The sequence below is a fragment of the Pongo abelii genome, chromosome 5 (assembly GCF_028885655.2).
Source record: "Pongo abelii isolate AG06213 chromosome 5, NHGRI_mPonAbe1-v2.0_pri, whole genome shotgun sequence".
In the NCBI taxonomy this organism is placed as follows: Eukaryota; Metazoa; Chordata; class Mammalia; order Primates; family Hominidae; genus Pongo; species Pongo abelii.
Genome location: NC_071990.2, coordinates 127446557 through 127466646, shown reverse-complemented (window position 1 = coordinate 127466646; position 20090 = coordinate 127446557). Strand labels below are relative to the sequence as shown.

The 20090-nt window shown below is 41.8% G+C and overlaps 1 protein-coding gene across 7 annotated transcripts in view; it reads right to left on the bottom strand.

Moving 5' to 3' along the window:
- Positions 1-20090, bottom strand: part of TRMT11 (tRNA methyltransferase 11 homolog) — a 273729-nt gene that overhangs the window by 200316 nt on the left and 53323 nt on the right. For 4 of the 7 annotated variants that reach the window (XR_008525810.2, XR_008525831.2, XR_008525832.2 and 1 more), the window contains one exon: positions 1077-19423. The exons of 1 other annotated variant lie outside the window; for it this stretch is intronic. The gene's annotated coding sequence lies outside the window, so the exon portion shown is untranslated. The remainder of the gene's footprint in view (positions 1-1076; positions 19424-20090) is intronic. 2 more of the 7 variants (XR_010140203.1, XR_008525823.2) reach the window with 2 other exon arrangements.

Sequence of the window (20090 nt, the reverse complement as noted above, 5' to 3'; positions counted from 1 at the left end):
TGGAGGGGCCATCAGAGGAGAGAGGACTGTACGTGACAGCTCCACCAGCCTGCTGGCTTCTGAGGAGGAAGGTGCCATTACCAAATGAAGGAGAAATAGGTACCTGGGCAGATAACAGCAACAGTCAGTATTTTCTAATGTCAGATTGAACTGTTTACAGGTATTAATAGCTAAAAAAAAAAAAAAAAAAAGACTGATCCTTAATTCATTCTGAGAACTGTCTTGCAAGTAGAAAGTAAGGAAGCCTGTGAATTTAAAACAGCAATTTACTGAGAGGCAAGATAAATGATTTCAGAGAAAGCAGGCCATTTTACTTTAAATAAACAAATAATTCACCTAAATAACAAAAGTTTAAGAACTATATTAATGACTTTAGCTATCTTTCTTCTCTGCCAGCAGACAACAGCTGTAGCATGTGTGGTATCTTGTTTTGAGTTGGGAACCATATTTCCCAGATTGTAACAGCCATAGAATAATCACCCGGGCATCTTGTTAAAATAAAGATTCTGCTTTGGCAGGTCTGACATGGGGCCTTAGATCCCGCATTCTTAAAAAGCTCTGGGGCTTCAGATGTGCTGTGGTCCATAGCCAACACTTTGAATAGCCAAGTAGAGGAGGACTGAGACTTTGCTCCTGTGGGGATCTGTGATTCTCCCCTTCTGTTATGCGGGCCCTCTTTTAGCCACTGTACTTCTCACCAGCACTTCCAGTTCCTAGAAACCACTTGCCTTTTGGCAACTCTTAGAAAGATTTGGTGGGGAAGAAAGTTGAAACTGCCCATTCCAATAAGTTTTGTGTATTTCACCCATGCCAGTGATCCCATATCCCTGAGCACAGAAACTACATAAACAATGCATTTGTTCTCTGATCTAAAAGCGAACAAGTAGTCTATGTTGTGTTCTCAAAATGCTGCAAGACTCAGAAATCTAATATAGTGACTTACCCCCGCCCTTCAAATGGGGCACTGTTCTGTCATCAGGGTTGGGGGATTCATTTCTCAATCAAAAGAAAAAAGAAGAAGCTTTGAAACTCAGCTATTGTATGCCTTCTGGACAGAGCCCAGGCCTTGTCCTCACCTCCAGCAGTGACTAGCCACATCCTGTGAGCAGGGCCAATGCAGACTCTCTGGGTGCTGTGACGCCCTTTGATCCGCGTCGTGTCACAGACACAGTGAGTGATGGAGCCATTCGTGAATGGACTATTCTCTCTGGAGAGAGGGCAGAGTTAACAGGGCTCTTAGATTACACTTGGTCTGAGTTGCTTGAAGGAGAGGTGGGGGTACTGCAAGGCCCCTCTGGCCTTTCACTTCTCTGGTGGACAGCTTGAACCAGAGAGCCCATGATAAGATAAAATTTAAAAAGAAACAGCGGATGTCAGATTCTGAGGCGAAACATTATTTTTAGAGACTGTAATAGAGCAGCTATCACTTACGAGAAAACATTCCTCAATGTTGACATTTGAGTTCTTGACCTAAAATTCTGAATTGAAAAAGTCTAATAAAAATCCTGCAACCAGGTCCACCGCATGAAGAAAGGAAGAATAAAACAGAACCTGCTCATGAAGAGGAAAAGTTCCTGTGCTTTTCAGGTAAATCCATGGGGTTTATATACTCTTTCTCTGGTTCTTGACAGTTCATGTTCACTAGAATGCTGGAGCATGGCAGACTAGTGACAACATCATGGTCTGCAGAAACAGTTCTTGCCCACGTTTCCATTGACCATGATTTTTATCCTTCTTTTCCTCCAGATAAATTTTCTGAGTATTTCCTCAGAGCTGTTTTTGGACGTGGTGACATGCAGTTCCATGCCAATGAAAGCCTCAGGGTTTTGTGAAGGAGGATTTAATTTCATTCAACCAGACACTGTGATTAGACATTGAGATGAATGGGCCAGGGTCTTTATCCTAGAGAAACGTACTTACTGTCTAGAGGAGATGAAAGCCAATTGCTATTGATAGTAGAGTAAAACGGTCAGAAGCACAGCTCTCATCAGTCAGATGTAGGTTCAAATCCCACCTCCATATTACTCACTATTAAACAGCTCAAGTTGCTTAAGCTTTGTAAATTTCCATTTCTTCATCTACAAAATTGATATAATAATCCCTAGGACATAAAATGGTTATGAAGATTAAAGGTCACATAAAATGCACTTATCACAATGTCAGATACTTAGCATATACTAGTAATGATTAATATAAGTACTGCAGCTAAGTGAATCTCTCACTCCCAGCCTCTGCCTTCTGTCCATGAACTGCTTTTCTTGCTATTCATGTTTTTGTTCTGTTTATAAAAGCTGCCACAGATACTCCTTTCAGCCAAATAATGCCCAGTCCAAAGTATATCAGGAGAGTAAGGAGGATCACCCTGAATAGTGTGATTTGCTCTTGGCATGCACCAACTCTGGGATCTTTCAGGGTCCAGAATCTTAGAGAGGATAGAAACTCAGAAATCTAGCAACTAACCCAATTTATAGTAAAGCTGTTATTTGTTCCAACTCCTGGGCATTGACAGGGAGACTAAGTGTCCCAATAAAGAGTAGAGGTAGGCTGGGTGCAGTGGCTCATGCCTGTTAACCTAGCACTTTGGGAGGCCAAGGCGGAAAGATCACTTGAGGCCAGGATTCTGAGACCAGCCTGGGTAACATAGCAAGAACCTGTCTCTACAAGAAAAAAAAAAAAAAAAGATAAGTAGAGAGAGAGAGAGAAGAGGTGCAAGGAGCCAATTCATTCTTCGATTCAGTCTCCAGGGAAATACAAGAAAATAATCTCAAAACCCAAGGCAGGCTCCTAGGCCTCTCTGAGGTATAGTAACAAAATCCAGCCGGCTCAGTCATCTCCATGGGCCCTGTCCTTTTGAAATACCACTGGGGATGTATGTGTCCAGGAATTTATCCATTTCTTCTAGATTTTCTAGTTTATTTGCATAGAGATGCTTATAGTATTCTCAGATGGTAGTTTGTATTTCTGTGGGATCAGCTGAGATATTCTCTTTATCATTTTTTATTGTGTCTATTTGATTATTCTCTCTTTTCTTCTTATTAGTCTGGCTAGCGGTCTATTTATTTTGTTAATGTTTTCAAAAAACCAGCTCCTGGATTCATTGATTTTTTGAAGGGTTTTTCGTGTCCCTATCTCCTTTAGTTCTTACACTGTTAGTGGGAGTGTAAATTAGTTCAACCATCGTGGAAGACAGTGTGGCGATTCCTCAAGGATCTAGAACTAGAAATACCATTTGACGCAGCCATCCCATTACTGGGTATATACCTAAAGGATTATAAATCATTCTACTATAAAGACACATGCAGATGTATGTTTATTGCAGCACTGTTCACAATAGCAAAGACGTGGAACCAACCCAAATGCCTATCAATGATAGACTGGATAAAGAAAATATGGCACATATACACCATGGAATACTATGCAGCCATAAAAAAGGATGAGTTCATGTCCTTTGCAGGGACATGGATGAAGCTGGAAATCATCATTCTCAGCAAACTAACACAGGAACAGAAAACCAAACACCGCATGTTCTCACTCATAAGTGGGAGTTGAACAATGAGAACACATGGACACAGGGAGGGAAACATCACACACTGGGGCCTGTTGGGAGGTAGGGGGCTAGGAGAGGGATAACATTAGGAGAAATACTTAATGTAGTGTCGGGTTGATGGGTGCAGCAAACCACCATGGCATGTGTATACCTATGTAACAATGCTGCACGTTCTGCACATGTATCCCAGAACTTATATAATTGAAAAAAAAAAAAAAGAAAAAGAAAAAAAGAAATACCACTGGGGAAATGGAGCTGTCTAGCTAAGCCTTCCAATCCTTGCCAGCCCTTTAGCAAAGCTGCTCTAATAGAAAGACTCTGAAGACGAAGGCAATGAGGAGGTAATCTCTTAGGCCATTAGGTCTTGACCTAGGTTCCTTGAGCCCCAGTGCTGTCAAAATGTTAAAACCAACTCACACGCAGACGCCGGGTTTGACGGACTGAAGGCAGTGGTGTAGATGACACATTTTCTGTGTTTTCCTGAAGACTAATTACCGCCTAGGCAGAAGCATTTTAACTATTTTAATGGTTGCCAAACATATTACGAAGCTCCTGGTCTCAGTGAATTTCAAGCAACTTATTTAACCAAGCCTCTTTGGTTCACTGGACAGAATGATTTCTCCTCAAATTACAGAATTACAGTGTTCAGAGCTCTGATTTATATTCAACACTGACCAAAAAGCCACTAATCCCTTCCAATCAATAGGGTACTTGAAGTTTCTGTAGACATCCCCTAATAGGGCAGCTAATACAATCAGTGCCTCCAGCCAAATATCCCACCATAATTCATCAACAGCAATTCTTCAAAAAGTACTGACTTTTCCCTAATACAGGAGATAAGTAGCTTCAAAGATAACCTAAGACATAAGAATTCAATTCAATTCCTGGCATTAGAAAATCAAGACAACCATAGACACCATCAGATTACTTCTTGCCACGGAGGACTAGGTGAGAGGAAAGAGGAAGAGAGGAGAGCCGCAAAGGCTTGTCAACCTCGAACTCTCTCCCAGAAATCCTGCAGCTTTGCTCAGGCCGCTTTGTAAAAGAAAGATAATGCTCAAGACAAGTTTATTATTTACTAAGCCTCTGCAAATAAATAATTGTCACTTAAAAAAGGAAGAAACATACAAAAGACATAGGCTTAGGGTTCCTTTGATAAAATTGCACCAGAGTTCACTGAACAGAAGGACACTGATCCCTTCCATAATTACTGCACCAAGAAAGCCTCAGTGGGCCCAACCCAGAGCTCCTATCTCAATAGACACAGCCTTGGGGCCAGGTGGAGGCACACAGAAGTGAAAGCCACGTTATCACCGTTCTTTGCTTCCTATCTTCTGTGGATAAAGAAGGGCTCCAGCCCCTAGCTATCAGGCCAGTTCCCCTTCACACATGCACATTTAACTGCACATCAGAGTCTGCATTCCTTCCCAAGCAAAACTTCCTCTGAAGTAAATGGCAAGCTTTGCCTCAAGGAGGATGGTGACATCAGTCCTGAAGTAATAGCCTTACAGCAGTCTGTATTTTCTCCCAACTCTCACGCCTGGCCTATATCTTTACTTGATGGGAAACCACTCTACAAACAAGAAAGGAGTGAGTAGCCCAGGAAATAAGCTTCAGCTGACCCCAAAGGTGGCCAATCAGGAGGCTGCAAAGGAGGTCACATTCTTTGCTTAGGTATGCACCTAAGAGAGGCTACCGCTTCTGGCTAGGTGATGGCAGAATTCAAGAGAGGATCTGAAAACTGGCAGAAAATAAATCTACCTTTTATCCTTCCCTATTGGCCCAATAACCTCCCCACATCTCAGCAGTGGAAGCTTTGAAATCAAATAAAAGGACTTCTTGGGCAACATCCTGAACAATTTGACTCCTTACCATGATTCAACTCCTCACCTAATGGATTTAGTTTTGGGTTCTGTGTTTTCTCTTCCTTGGTCTTTATAACCCTTATAAACTTTTCCAAATGCATTCACACAAATCATCCCAACAGTTCTCATTCCAAGAGAGATAGCTAAGGAAAGGTTATTATCTTATGTTAACAGTGCAAAATAAGACAAAGATGAACTCAGAGCTGTCCTGGGAGGACTCGGATGGGACGTCTTACTCCTGGTTCTTTGCTTTTGCCATTGTTTCACATGGGTGCTTCAATGATGGCTTCACATTGGGACTCTCTTGTATTGTTTGACATTGAGCTAAGCCATCTGTGACAGTGGTTGTCTCAAGGCAGGGAGCTGGGTGTCTGAGAGACCCACGGGAAGGAGAAGAAGAAAGAGGAAAACTGTTCATTGGGTATATGCTTTTGAACTGTTTTGAATTTTAAACCATGTAAATTTATTGCTTATTCAAAAATTTAAATAAAAAGCTTTAAAAAATGGACTGTAGAACTTTATAGAACACTGAGGAAGCATGAAAAAGATGGCTGTAGAACTTTATGGGAGGAAACATAAACACTTAAAGAAACGGGTTTAGTCATACAAAGAAATCGTATATACTAAAGGGAAAAAACGTCAATTCCTTTATGATCAGATGTTGCACCCCACAAAACCTCTCTGCCCTTCCCAATCTCACCCAGTACCTCATCCAGAGAACAGTGTATTGAAAGTGGTATAGTCTTGTTTTTTGTTTATTTTTTTTAAGTGCCAGAGTTTGGGACTCAGAATAAATATGAGTTCTTAACAATTTAACAAAAATGAGTTTAACCAAGAACTGTGTACAACTGTTCAACATAAGACATGTATCTTTTATTCATCTGGTGTTCATAGTGGTTGCTGGCTGGCATATGCCAGGCATGCAGTAAATAGTGAAGGAGAAGCAGGCAGGGAGTGTTAGAGAAGACAAGGCAGGCCACAAGCAAGGGCTAGAGGATTCCATGCTGTCCTTCCTCTCATCCTCATTAGCAATAGGTTTTTAAAAGGTCGTCAAGGCCAGGCACAGTGGCTCATGCCTGTAATCATAGCACTTTGGGAGGCCGAGGCAAGGGGATCAGTTCAGCCCAGGAGTTCAAGACCAGCCTGGACAACATGGAGAAACCCTGTCTCTACAAAACATATAAAAATTAGATGAGTGAAGTGGCATGTGCCTGTAGTCCCAGCCTCTCAGGAGGCTGAGGTGGGAGAATTGCTTAAACCCAGGAGGTTGTGGCTGCAGTGAGCCAAGATTGCACCACTGCACTACAACCTGGGCTATACAGCCAGACCCTGTCTCAAAAAACAACAAAAATGTTCGTCAGCATACGGTGACTCAAAAAGCCTGGTTGCTCTTGGTAAGCATCTTCAAGGAAAGATGGGAATGAGTAGTGTTGGGAGTTCTCAGCTGTTTTCTTTCGGGGAGCACCCAGTGTCTTAGAAGACAGCAGAGTGGGCTCCAAGGTGAAGTTCTGAAATAGGCAACAGTGCTTGAATCACAAACCATTTTTTATTTATGACAGATTTCTTGAGGTTGATCAGTAAAATATCCTTTATGTATATCACCAGATTTTAAAATCATGACACTTCAACAGCTCATTTGTCTTGGAGTGGAGAAGCAGCTCCCTGAAACAGTGTTTGTATTTTGCCTTGGAGATAAGGACAAACATGAGCTGGCAACCCACAATCTTTATTTTCATCAGCTTGCTCTTCTGCAGGCCTACACCGTCAGCACTGTGTGAAGAGCGAAATCAATAAAAATCATCTCCCTCGGTGCAGGAGGCCAACATGTGACTGTTTCTTGGCTCTGGAGCAAGTATCTGTCAGTCAGGGTCAGGGAGGTTTCTGCTGTATTTATCTGGGAAATCTCTTACCACAGTGTAACTGGGCACCTAAGGGGGCTCTATAGATGGGGAAATGGAAGCTTTGTGGTGTCAATGCCTTAATTCAAGCAGCCTCAGCTATGCAATTCACCCAACTTAGAAGAGAGCATTAACTGAGACCTAGAACCAAGGCAGAAACAGACCCCGGAGCAAAGGCAAAGCCACAAACTCCCTCTTCACAGGCACCCTTTGTCAAGGAACTCAAGCACTTCAGCCAAGGACACCATTTTGAAAGAAATTAAAACTTCCCAAAGAGCCTTGGCATTACCAAAGGGGAGAGAAGGTCACAGGGAGTGGGCTTCTCCCAGAACTAAGCGCAGATTCTGCAGCAGGGTGTACGAGTCCTTTAGGATCTCATGACCTGTCCAGCTTCATTTCTCTTCTTTGGCTAATACATTTAGCTCCTGGCACACCAACTAGTTGAACTGTTACCCAAATATGCTTTTCCAGTGCTATTCTCTCTGCCTGGAATCCCCCTTCCCGCCCTCACCCCCTGACATGATCAAGCAACTTCCACTTCTTTAGGGGTTAACTTAGATGTCATCTCTCAGACTTCTTCCTTGACCCAGTCCTCTCTCACATGTGTTTTTAAATGTAGGTTTTATTATTATTCAGGTATGGTGAGACCAACAGATCAGAAGACAACTGTCATTGAAAAGACAGTTTGTTCCTTGAAGCTCCCAAGAGGAGAGGACACACCACACCATGCAGGGCCATGTGGGGAAGCACCAGGGTCGTTCAGGAGGCAGACGGGAGGGGAAAATGTGGACAAGAGCCTTTATTGTGGTTTCCAGAGGAAGGAACAGGTGAGGCAGGATAAGCAGGCATAGGATTAGCTAGTTTGAATAATTTCAGCAGGCTCTGGGGTATAGGGGTTGTCCCTAAGTTACCTGGTACCTGGCCCAAAAGTGATTAGGTCTGAGAAATAGTGACCCAAAGCATAAAAGCTGTATAAAAGAGGAAACAGTGAATAGACTCTGGACTGTTTAGTTTCTATACAAGACACACTTGAAGGAAGGTGAAACCTTTATCTCTAGGAATTGGCTGGTTCTGGTCTCTCCGGGGTCAGCAAAGCCCCAGATGTCAAAACATCAGAAACACATGGTTAATACACTACCACTGTTAGAAGTGGCTAGGTGCTCCTCTTAGACTCACCCTGGGCTTGCCCTGTGGAAAGATGGATCACACTATTTTAATTGACTACTTACCTCTTTGTTTCATACCACCGCCATCCTCCAGACCATGAGCTCATTGAGGATAGGACTATGTCTAATTCCTTGCTGAGGCAAAAAAAAGGACACAGAGATGAACTTGATACACTTCAAGGTCTAGCCCTAGGTTCCAATGCATCAGGTGACATCCACCCCCATAGGAGCAAGTCTTCTGGGCCATTTACCCCTAGCAGAAATGGGTCAGGTCTTCCCCAGAAACCTGATTCATCACACAGCACCAGTCCTGCCCTTCTCATTTCCTTAGGAACCCACTTAGGATCATGAAAGAGCTTCTCCTTGGGTTCAGAAAGCCAGACTGGAGGCAAAAACATGGTTCTCCTGTTTTCAGGGTCTTGATCTGTTTCTCCAAAACTAAGAGAGAAAACAAGCTAACAAATGCAAGATCAAAAACTAGATCTTTGTTCATTTATTTTGGTCCAAAAGATAAGACTGTAGACTTAAATGTCATCAGACCTCATGACTTTCCTGGCAGCATTTCTGTGTGAAGCTTTTAACCAGTCAGTTTAATCCAAATTAGTAGGAGCTTCAGAAAAGGCTTTTGGCTGGTCCACAGGTGGAAAGACATTGTCATGAGCTCTGCCAAATGCATAAGGATATATAAAAAGGGGGGCAGAGGGAAATTGGGATTTTTTTTTTGGCCAAGCATTTTTTAATAAATTAAAAAACAAATGAAACCCCAGATTTAATTAAAATTTTCCCCATATTCTTGCCTACTCTGTAATTTTTATGCTGCTGCCTGAAAGGTATTATGTAGTTACTTAATAAAAGAGAGGAAGGGGAAGTATTTTTAATTTTAAAGGATGAGAGGAAAGGAAAACCCTTTGGGTTTTTCTTTTTCTGCGTCTGGAGCCCAAACAGCGGCGGCCTGTGTATTTCTTTAGCAGGTTTTTCTTAGAGACAACTAACAACAGTTTATCAGTTTCTTTATGTCCTAACTCTACAATGTAGCTCACTAACTTATACAGCAAATGGAGCACATCCACCCATCCAGTTTGGGCAGAAGCACATCACCCAAAGCCAGTGTTGTTCTCGCAGCTTCAAGTGGCACAGTGGAGAAATTTTATCTCATTAAGTAATTCTAGTATAAATTTCTTGTAATGAACGTGGAATGGCCTGATCCAGTCTCAAGAGTATTGGGTCATGTCAATTCTCTTTGCCAGATATATATATCATGCTGGGGGGAAAATGGCACAGAAGGAATCTTGGAGCTGTACAATGTATCTTGATTCAGTGGTTTTTTGTTTGTTTTGTTTTGTTTTTTTGTCCCATACAGGGATCTTCTGCTTCTTGCATAAGTAATCATTGCCTGGCTTTGCTCTTGAATACTCAAAAGCCTGCTATGCAGTTCTTCATGCTTGTACCATAGGCTCCTCTTGTTCAGGATGTCCAAACCTAAACTCATCCTTTTCCCATTATCATCTATTCCAGTTTGTACCCACTCAGTGCCCTAGCTGGAATCTCAGATATCATCCCTGACTCGTCATCTGGTTCCCAACTACCAGGACCTACCTGCTCACTCACCTTCTAAATATTTCTCCATTCAATCCCTACTACCACTGCTCTCTAACCTGGATGACCGCATCAATCTTCTGATCAGCATTCCAGCTTCTATTCATATCTCCCTCCATTCCAAACTACTATCATCAGAGTGATGGCCTGACCAAGTCTGATAATATGGCTTCCCAGTGAAAATCCAGGGTAGGGGGAGTGGGTTAGTATGCCCAAGGTAATCAAGCAGAAATACAAACCCCTTCCTGCCTTACTCTATGACTTTACATTGTTGATCCCCAGTTCACACTTCAGCCACCATGAACTGCATGCAGTTTCCCTACATACCATGCTCTCTATTCCCTTGCTATGTCCTCTGCCTCACACATCGTTACCTCCTCCCGGATCTTTCCCCAGCTTAACCTGGCTAACTACTACCTACCCTTCCAAATTCATTTCAGGGATGGTGCTGTAGGGATGTCCCTGTGTAATTATTCATTAAACTGTACTTACGCTTTATGCACTCTTTGGTATAAATAATATATCTCACAATAAAGTTATTAAACCCAATATAAAAACTTCAAAAGGCAGTTCAGGAAACACCTCCTCTTGGAACCACCTCCCACGCCCCCAGCCTCAGGGCAGGCTGGATTCCTTGCCTGCATGTTCCCATAGGGCCCCCTATATCTCACTGCACTTGACGCCTTGCTAGGATTATTTATCTCTACAACTACTGAAGGTTCCAAGCTTCTTCAGGGTACGGATTATCATTTCTAATCTTTGACCCTGTAGTGCCTAGCATACCAATGAGGACAAAATATTTGTTGAATGAATGAATAGATGAGTAACATGTCTTCCATCTGTCTCTATTGTCTATTCCCACTGTTGGTTCAGATTCTCACATGGACTATATATTTACTTCCTGGCCTGTCTCAAGCACATCCTACATTCCATTGCCAAAATCACTTTTTTTTTTTTTTTTGAGACCACATCTCACTGTGTCGCCCACACTGGAGTGCAGTGGCATAATCATAGTTTACTGTAACCTCGAACTCCCGGGCTCAAGTGATCTTCCCACCTCAGCCTCCTGAGTAGCTAGCACTACAGGCATGTGCCACCACACCTGGCCAACTTTATTTTTGTAATTACAGGGCCTCACTATGTTGCCCAGGCTGGTCTCATAATCCCGGCCCCAAGTGATCCTCCTGCCTCAGCCTCTCAAAGCTCTGAGAATACAGGCGTGAGAAACTGCAACTGACATCCCAAATCACCTTTCTGAAATCAGTCCCTATTCTCACATCTTTAGTCCCATGACAACTTTCTATTGTCTATTTTATTTACTTTTTTTTTTTGAGATGAAGTCGTGCTCTGTTGTCCAGCCTAGAGTGCAGTGGCGCAATCTTGGCTCACTACAACCTCTGCCTCCCCGATTCAAGCGATTCTCCTGCCTCAGCCTCCCAGGTAGCTGGGATTACAGGTGTGTGCCACCACGCCCAGCTAATTTTTATATTTTTAGCAGAGATGGTGTTTCACCATGTTGGCCAGGCTAGTCTCAAACTCTTGGCCTCAAGTAATGTGCTCACCTCCACCTCCCAAAGTGCTGGGATTACAGGCATGAGCCACCATGCCCAGTCCAATACAAATTCTTCAGACTGACATTCAAGGTCTTTTGCAACATGACCCCAGTCTACCTTTTTCAAAGTCCTCTCCCACCATCATACACATGAACCCTTCCCTCTAGTTAGTCTAGTTAGTACCTATCATCTTCTGAACTTGACTCACACATTGTCACATCTGAACTTTCCTCACACTATTCACACAACACCCCCAGTCTGAAATGTGCTTCTTTCCTCTCTCCACTTAACTGAATTTTTAAAAAATTTGTAACATTCTGGCTTAAGCACCACACCTTCTGTGAAATCTGTATTAAATATTCTTCTCTGAAGAAAATTCTCATCCTTCCAAACTTCATTGAGGCTTCTCCTGGGTACTTAATTCATTCTGCCTTGTGTTAACTATCTTTTTATGTGTAGGTCTCATCACCTCAACCAGACTATAAATTCCTTTGTCATTATTTAAATCCATGCATGGAACTCCCACAGACATCAACCAATCACCAATAGACAAGCCTTAGAACATGTATTACAGGAAAAATAGAGTAACACATACAACAAATACAGAGGAACAACAATTGACATTAAAATAGAAAAAAAATTAACACTCTTGGAATCTATGGAAAAATGTAAAGAGAAAGAAAATTGAAGATAATAGGTCAGCTAGAATATTTATTTGCCTGCTTCAACATCAATAATAAAGCATACTAGGTAAAGTGGTCCTTTTCAACCGATTGTTACAAGTCTCTCGGTTGCTGGTTTTGGAAAATCTTCTCGGCCTGAGACTCAAACTATTAATCACCAATTGTCTGAGTTAAAACCATCAATTAAAAGACTTACGCATCCCACAAAGAACAGAAGACTGCCCTGTTGCGAGGTAACTTTGGAGCAATGTGCTGAGCCTTTCTGTGAAGGTTTGGTAAAGGGCTGCCAGAGAAAATCTAGAACAAACGTAGAGCAAATTTCAAAGCTCACAAGTTCCAGATGCCTGTGGATGGTAGGAAGTATGGAAAGTCTGTCAAATGTCTTGACTGTAGCCCATGATTGAGTGGCTTTAGCAATAAAAGGTGTATCGTTGTCATATCAAATGGTCCAGAAAGCCAAACACATGACACAGATTAGTTTCAAGCGCCAAAGTGGTGTGGCTGGAGTCAAATGATTGCACTGGAATAGCAACCCTGTAACCTGAGAAAGTGTCAATAGCATTAATGAACAACCAATAGCTCTAAAGAGGGGTGGAGGAAGGTCTGAATTAATCAATCTGCCAGGAGTAGTGGAGACAACACCCCATGCAGTGTGTTCGTCCTTACCAAGAGGCAACAAGGTCAACTTTTGGCAGGAGTCACAAGTCTAGCACCAAATGGTAGCCTTTGCATCAGAAACATCAAGTACTTTACTTGTGCCCTGTCTATAACAGCAAATGTGTTGCCATGTCCAGTACAATAATGGATCCAGGCAGCAATGATGGCAATCTGGGTGGTGCTAGCTAACCGAGTGATTCTAGCTGGTCTCATCAGAGAACGAGACTTTAAAATGGATGTCAATATGAGTGACCCCAACAGTTCTATCAGCCGCCGCAATTTGTTTCCACTGTTTGAAGCCCCTAAGGAAGGATGTCTTCAATCTGCAAATCTCTAGTTTTCCAAGTGGCGGATCAAACCATAGATCTTTAGCAACAACCTAACAGTCAGTAAAAACATAACAAGGCTCCTCAAGGAGGGTATTGGTCAGAGCTTTGAGAATGGCCTTGAATTCTACTTAATGACCAGATCAACTACATCCATTTTCAGTTCTGCTTACCTGGCACTGAGGTTGAACAGCCATTGCAGTCCATTGAAATGGCACTGGTTTTCAGCTTAGCCAATCTATCAGTGAAAGAAGCAACAGGCAATTTGAGGAATCTCCTAAATGCCACCTAAATGTATTTTTAAAGCCCCTATATGTAACCTTTATGAAACGAGGGTGCTGAGCCAGGGGCTTTGTTTCAAGCAACAGAATGGACGATAAAGTTTTCCCCCAAAGGATTAGCTGCCACTTTTTCATGTAAATCCAAGATGTCATTGAGGCTAGGTCTGTTGCATTAATGATTATTACATATAATGATTTTATATGACAAGCAAGGCTAGTTGGGCCCTTTCCATTTTAGTAGTCATGAGGTCTGTTTGATCTACTCCAAAAAGGGAACAGCAGGCTAGATGGCTTAAGTGTTCAGTTTTGACAGAAGCCCAGTAGTGAAACAGGAGAGTTGCCCGACTCCTTCGATGAACTTGTGACAGGGGTGTGGCTCAAACCCCTTAGGGGAAGGGAAGCACACAGACAGGTAGATGCAGGACCTGGGGCAAGCGCTTTTGGGCTCCAGCCCCACAGTAGCATCTAGGAGTGTGTTACAATTAATGGTCTTTTAGCAGTTGCCGTCTGTGAACAGCTAAGTGTTAAAACTAGCTCACTGGCGAGTCAGGGTGACAGCCTTTTACACCCTGCCCTCTTGATACCCGGGTCCTTGTCCAGCATGCAGGAAGAATCAGGTCACACACAAACTTGAAGGATGGTGAATATGAGGCTTTAATGGAGTGGTGGAAGTGGCTTTCAGCGGGATGGATGGGGAGCTGTAAAGGGGATGGAGTGGGAAGATGATCTTCCCCTGGAGTTCAGCTGTCCTGCAACCAATCTCCTCTCCAACCATCTCCAGCCAAACTCCTCTTGACATTCAGATGCTCCTTCTCTTCTCTCCTTCCCTGCCACTCTTCTGCTTGTGGAGCCTGGGGTTTAGGGTTTATATGGGTACAGGATAAGGGGGCATGGCAGGCCAAAAGGCAACATTTGGGCACAAAAACAGGAATGCCTGTTCCCAATTAGGGCCGTGGGTTTCCAGGCTTGAGGGTGAGGCCTTTGTCAGGGCGCTGCCCTCTTCTACCCAGTATTTCCCTGCCTCCTGTCTGTATCAGTAGTAGCTAATATTTAGTTGTTTTTCAGAAGGCGCGTATCTGGCCAGCCATGTCAAGGGGTCCAGGCATCCAAAACTCCAAGGGCACCTCTGGATGAAGAGTATCTCCTTTTACCAGGGTCTCCAATCAGCAAAGTAATCAGTTACAGGATATTCTGTAGCTCAAAGGTATCATTAGGTTTGTGTGGCCTCAAAGATACTAGTACCTATCTAAATGGGACTCTTTCTGGTTGGGCTCTAGCACTTATAGGGCAGAAAAGTTCAAGTATATAACATGTCATTTTCTGCTATATATTCAGATACAAAAAGAACAACAGTCCATTGAATTGGTTCAACAGGTCATACCCACAAGGTCATGTTAACTTTCCTTTCCTATTATGAACCTTGCCCAAACCCTATCAGTTGAAATCGAGCGGACCCTTCCCCCACAGGACTGTGTAAGATGGTGAACTGGGCACCTGTATTCAACACAGCCATACAAGTTTGTGCCCCTTTCTCCTAGAAAGTCCCCCAGCATATTCAGATGGGTACATGTGGTGGTTGGTCCTCCTTTGAGATAAGGAGTCCTGGGCCCCATCCCTAATCATTTTTCTCCTTAAAGCCGTGGGAGGCTCCATGCCAGTATGCAAGGCTTTACATCTACTTTTAGTATTGAGTAGTATAGCAGCTGCTTGGGGCTCAAATAAATGAAATTCCAATGATTTTGGTCTCCAAAACAAAGCAAAATCTGACAATGTTTTGGCATTGGGGACCCTTTGACTCAGCAACCATGGACACATGGTCTTCAGACTGAAGCCACTGGGTTTGTGTCCTTTGCCTGACTCTAGCTTGACTTACATTGACATTTTTCTTTTTTTTTAGGAGTTCATCTTAATTGACAGCATCTTCACCAGTACCAAGAAATATCTCTTAAGTTCTGGCCCAGTTTTAACATAAAAGGTAGAGCAGTTTTCCAAGGTTGGGGGGCCAACTGCAAGAATTTATCTAGAATTCTCTGGGTCAGTTTCTCATTCTTCAGTAGGTCGCCTTCATCAGAACGGTAAACTCAATTCAGGACAGTAAAAGATCAAATACTAGTTAATGCCTCTTCTATCCCTTCCCACAGGAGTTTGTCTCAGGAATATATCCCTGAGATGCCAATGCTCTCTGAAAGCAACCAAGACCCACTGGAAAAAAAAAATCCTTTATTATTTTCTCTGAATGGATATTAAGTCTGGCATGACAGACTGCCAGGAGGAGCTGAGCCATAAAATAGACCACTTGTTGCCCTTGTTCCTTAACAACCATGATGTGCCCTGCCACCATATGTCCCAAGCAAAACAGCCAAAGTTCTAATGATTCACCTATTGTCTAAGAAGGTACACCCTTCAGCCCACTCAGGATATATCTTAGTACTAATTGTTATAGTGGGGTGGACTTGAAGCTAATTGGCAAACTGGTGAGGAAACACCTCTCCAAACGCCCAGAAAAGGGTTAGCAAAAAACAAGGGACCATTTGGGTAACTATCACTGGACCTACTTTCTGATACTTGGCCTGCAACCACTGCCCCATTTGCTCCTCATTAACAGGCAATGAAGTTGAGGACCATGTATCATCAGGTTGATCATGAAATTTGGTCAATATGCTTGCTAACAATTACTAAGGACTTCCTATGAATCCTGTTAATGAGCCCCAAAGCCCTCCTCCTCTTCCAGAAAGCTATGTGTCTGTCAGCATCCCATCCTCATGACCAAAAACCATCAAGAACTGTGAAGGATCTGAGATTTTGCTCTATTGCAAGCACCTGACATATTCATTGAAACCGGTAAAAGACATACTCCTAGGTCACATACAAAGAACTTTATTACTTATGGTACAATAAGCAGGGCATGATAATCCGCAATTTTTTTTTTTTTTTTTTTTTGAGATGGAGTCTCGCTCTGTCACCCAGGCTGGAGTGCAGTGGTGTAATCTCAGCTCACTGCAATCTCCACCTCCCGGGTTCAAGCAATTCTCATGTCTCAGCCTCCAGAGTAGCTGGGATTACAGGCATGCACCATACCATGCCTGGGTAATTTTTGTATTTTTAGTAGAGATGGGGTTTCACCATGTTGGACAGGCTGATCTCAAACTCCTGACCTCAGGTGATCTACCTGCCTCGGCCTCCCAAAGTGCTGGGATTACAGGCATGAGCCACTGTGCCTGGCCTGATAATCAGCATTTTAACAATCAGTTCTTCCTTATACCCAAGTCTCAGAAGAATGACCAGATTAGGCCCAGATGGGTGCCTTACAGTAGGCTGTATTACAAAGAAGAAATATTAAGCTTAGGGAACCCAATCTTTTATAATGGGCAGTAAGCATGCCTTTACTCTGAAGGGAAGACACTATCTTCCAAGGTTGTACACAAACTTAAACCTCTGCTCCAGAAGTTAAAAGCGAGGGGGAGACAGGGGAGAGAAAGACTCTATATCTTCCAAGATTGTTCACTATACAAATATCCTCAAAAACACAGTACAGGACACAAGAAGTCTGTGCCTTTCTTAGAAAGACATATAGAAATGCAAGAGATCTATGGAGAATTGCTTCTCAATTGGTATGTAGAAAAATGGAAAAATGCAAAGGCAATTTTGCTCTTTGTGCAGAAGTCACTCCAACTTGTGGTGAGATACTCCAAGATTTATACACAAATGTTAAAGGACTCTTAAAGATTTTTAAAACTCACCAATAACAACTCAGCCCATATTGACCCACTTCACCAACTTACAACACATTACTTTGGCAGTCCATCAAAGCACAACTCCAATATCATAAGTACCATTTACATTTTCAATTTTAATTTTCTCCTCAGCCTTTTTCCTTTTAATTTGACTAACTTCACACATAAGCCCAGCTAATCTTCACTGCTGCATGCTAGCCAAAATAGAGTTCTTCTGATAAATCCTCAGGAGAGAGCCAGGGAAGCTTGATTAAAGGAGAGATTTTTAAAGTCATAGAGGTCAAAACAGGTTCCTTTTTAGGCAATTCAGTCTGGCATGACTGCAACATGATTATCTTAGTAAGAACTTTCAAATTTTAAAACAAAAATATACTAAGCACATCTTAATATCACAAGAAATAGGGCTAGCAGTTACATAAGGGAAGCTGATTTATCTTAACATTCATCTATCAAGCCCTATTTTGTTCCATGACCCAGGCTTAAAAGACTGTCATTACAGTTAAACCTCCATCCCCCAAAGAGCACTGTCTACAAGGGCTTATAAAGGAAGGGCTAAGAGCCAAATTCCAGGTTGGCCTCAGTTATGTCTAAATGTCAACTTGCTTATCCCACACAGTGAAACATATGAACATCGTAAGGCAGATCTCTTTTAAGGGAAAGGGGTCAGGTTCCCTAGTTTTTCACCCCAAAGGATAGACAGGAATGTGCTGGTCTCTATGATTCTATGACCAGATAGAATCACAGTATGTTTACCATTCCATTATAATTCTTTACACTCTAGACACTATGTTCTCAAACCACTCTGTTTTAGAGAAGATCTCAATGTTTTAGTAAAGTACAAACACCATCAGTCTGCTGTTATTGTCTCCATGTGTACGTTCTGGATTAAGGCACTTTTTTTTGTTTGGATTACAAACCACATTACTTGATAAATATCTGAGAAAAATGGGAGTGGGTAAGTTGGAAATCAAAGTAGATTTCACTTATTCTATGAATACAGTCCTTCTAAGAACAAAGATTCTTGCAAGTGTTTAGTTTTCTAAATAACTTTATAATGGAACAGAACCATAACCCAGCAAAAAGAGCCAAGGTTCTTATTTTGGAATAATTTATTATCTTTTGGTCAAGCAGGTCAACAATAAGGTCATCAATTGCCTTGGCAACACTCACCTCCATTTCCACCACTGCAATGCATTAATGAGTTTATTTATGCCTTGCTTTATCTACAAAGAATTTTTTTCCTATTAGAACTATTAACATGAGCCTAGTTCCACTGTGCTTTTTCAAGGGAGATTTATTACAATGGGATGGAAAATAAGATCATTTCCCAAAAAAGTCACCTTCAGTTTTCAACAGAGAAACATTATGTTTTATTCCATATCTCTTTGGATAAGCAATATTTGATAATATTTCCAGCATAAGATGTCAGCAGTTCTTCTAACACCAAACGACTAAGAACTTTTATTCAAGAGCCAGAGTTGCTTATATTGGCATCTATATAACACAATCTCAACGTCTAATTTCCTGGTGTTGAAAAAAAGTCAAATCCCTGCTTCTTTAATTTACGAGTATAAAACATACTACCTCAAAAACTATTTCCATGTCTCAAACTTTTAAAGCACAATTTTAACGCAATAAAATAAACACACCCACTACAATGCCTCCTGTGATGTTAACACATACTCTACTTTCCCCTACAAAACTTGAAATAAGGTTGTTGTTGTTTTTTGTTTTGTTTTTACTTATAATTGCCATCCTTCTTAAATATGTAGGGAATCTCAATATTTGAGTGAGTTTTCTCAACAAGGAAATAGTGGCAATACTGACTTACCTCCCAGAGCTTAAACAGTTTGAAAATGTTTTACTGCTCAATCCTTGTATTTAAAGAGTTAGTCATAAGGAAGTCAGTGGCAAGCTAGCCCAAAACTGGGTCACCCTGGGCAGGAAGTGGCTGAGAAAATTGTAGCAGATTTTAAACTTTTCAAAATCTGCTGGCCACTTTGGCTAAACACAAAGACCACCTACTCCACTATTCCCTCCCAGCTATCAGAGCAAAAAGTACTCACCAGAATAGACGGGAAGGAGGCACCTCTGATGAACACCACCAAGGTAACCATCTGGAGTTTATGGATATTTAATATATGCCAGAAACAAAATTACACATTTTGTCATATTATAAACATTAAAATAGGCCAGTCCACAGACCACCTAGAATTCCTTCACAGATTATACTGTAAATCCAAACTACAGGACTTTCTGAAATGCAGGCAATTTGCTAGGTGATATTGTTGCTGTAAGCACATGAGGAATACAGTGGTAACATAGAAAACCAGAGCAATCCTGGAAATGATCTGCTGTAACTTACACCAAAAGTAATAAGATCCTAATGCCAAAAAATAAAACTCTCTCGTTAAAATAAGAGGGCTTGAGACCTATGCTCTAAAACCAAAATAGCTTGGAAGTAATCAGGTTTCTTTTTTATTTATGAGTACCAACTAAACAAATTATACTGTGAGCCTAGTGACATTTCAGGAATGGGAAACTGAACTTCCTGATTAATACGAAAATAAGCTTCATAATAAGAATTATAGTTTAGAAGACCTCAATTAGTAGTAATAACAAATAATTTCAAATTTTTTTAAGTGTTGGATAATTTTTAAGGATAATGTGACTACAATTAATATTCCAACTTTCCAGAACTATTTGAACTAATTGTTGTGACCACCCAAAAAAGGGGCTAAGCTAAAATCTCATATTCCAAATTGAGTCAGTGACAAAGTTTCA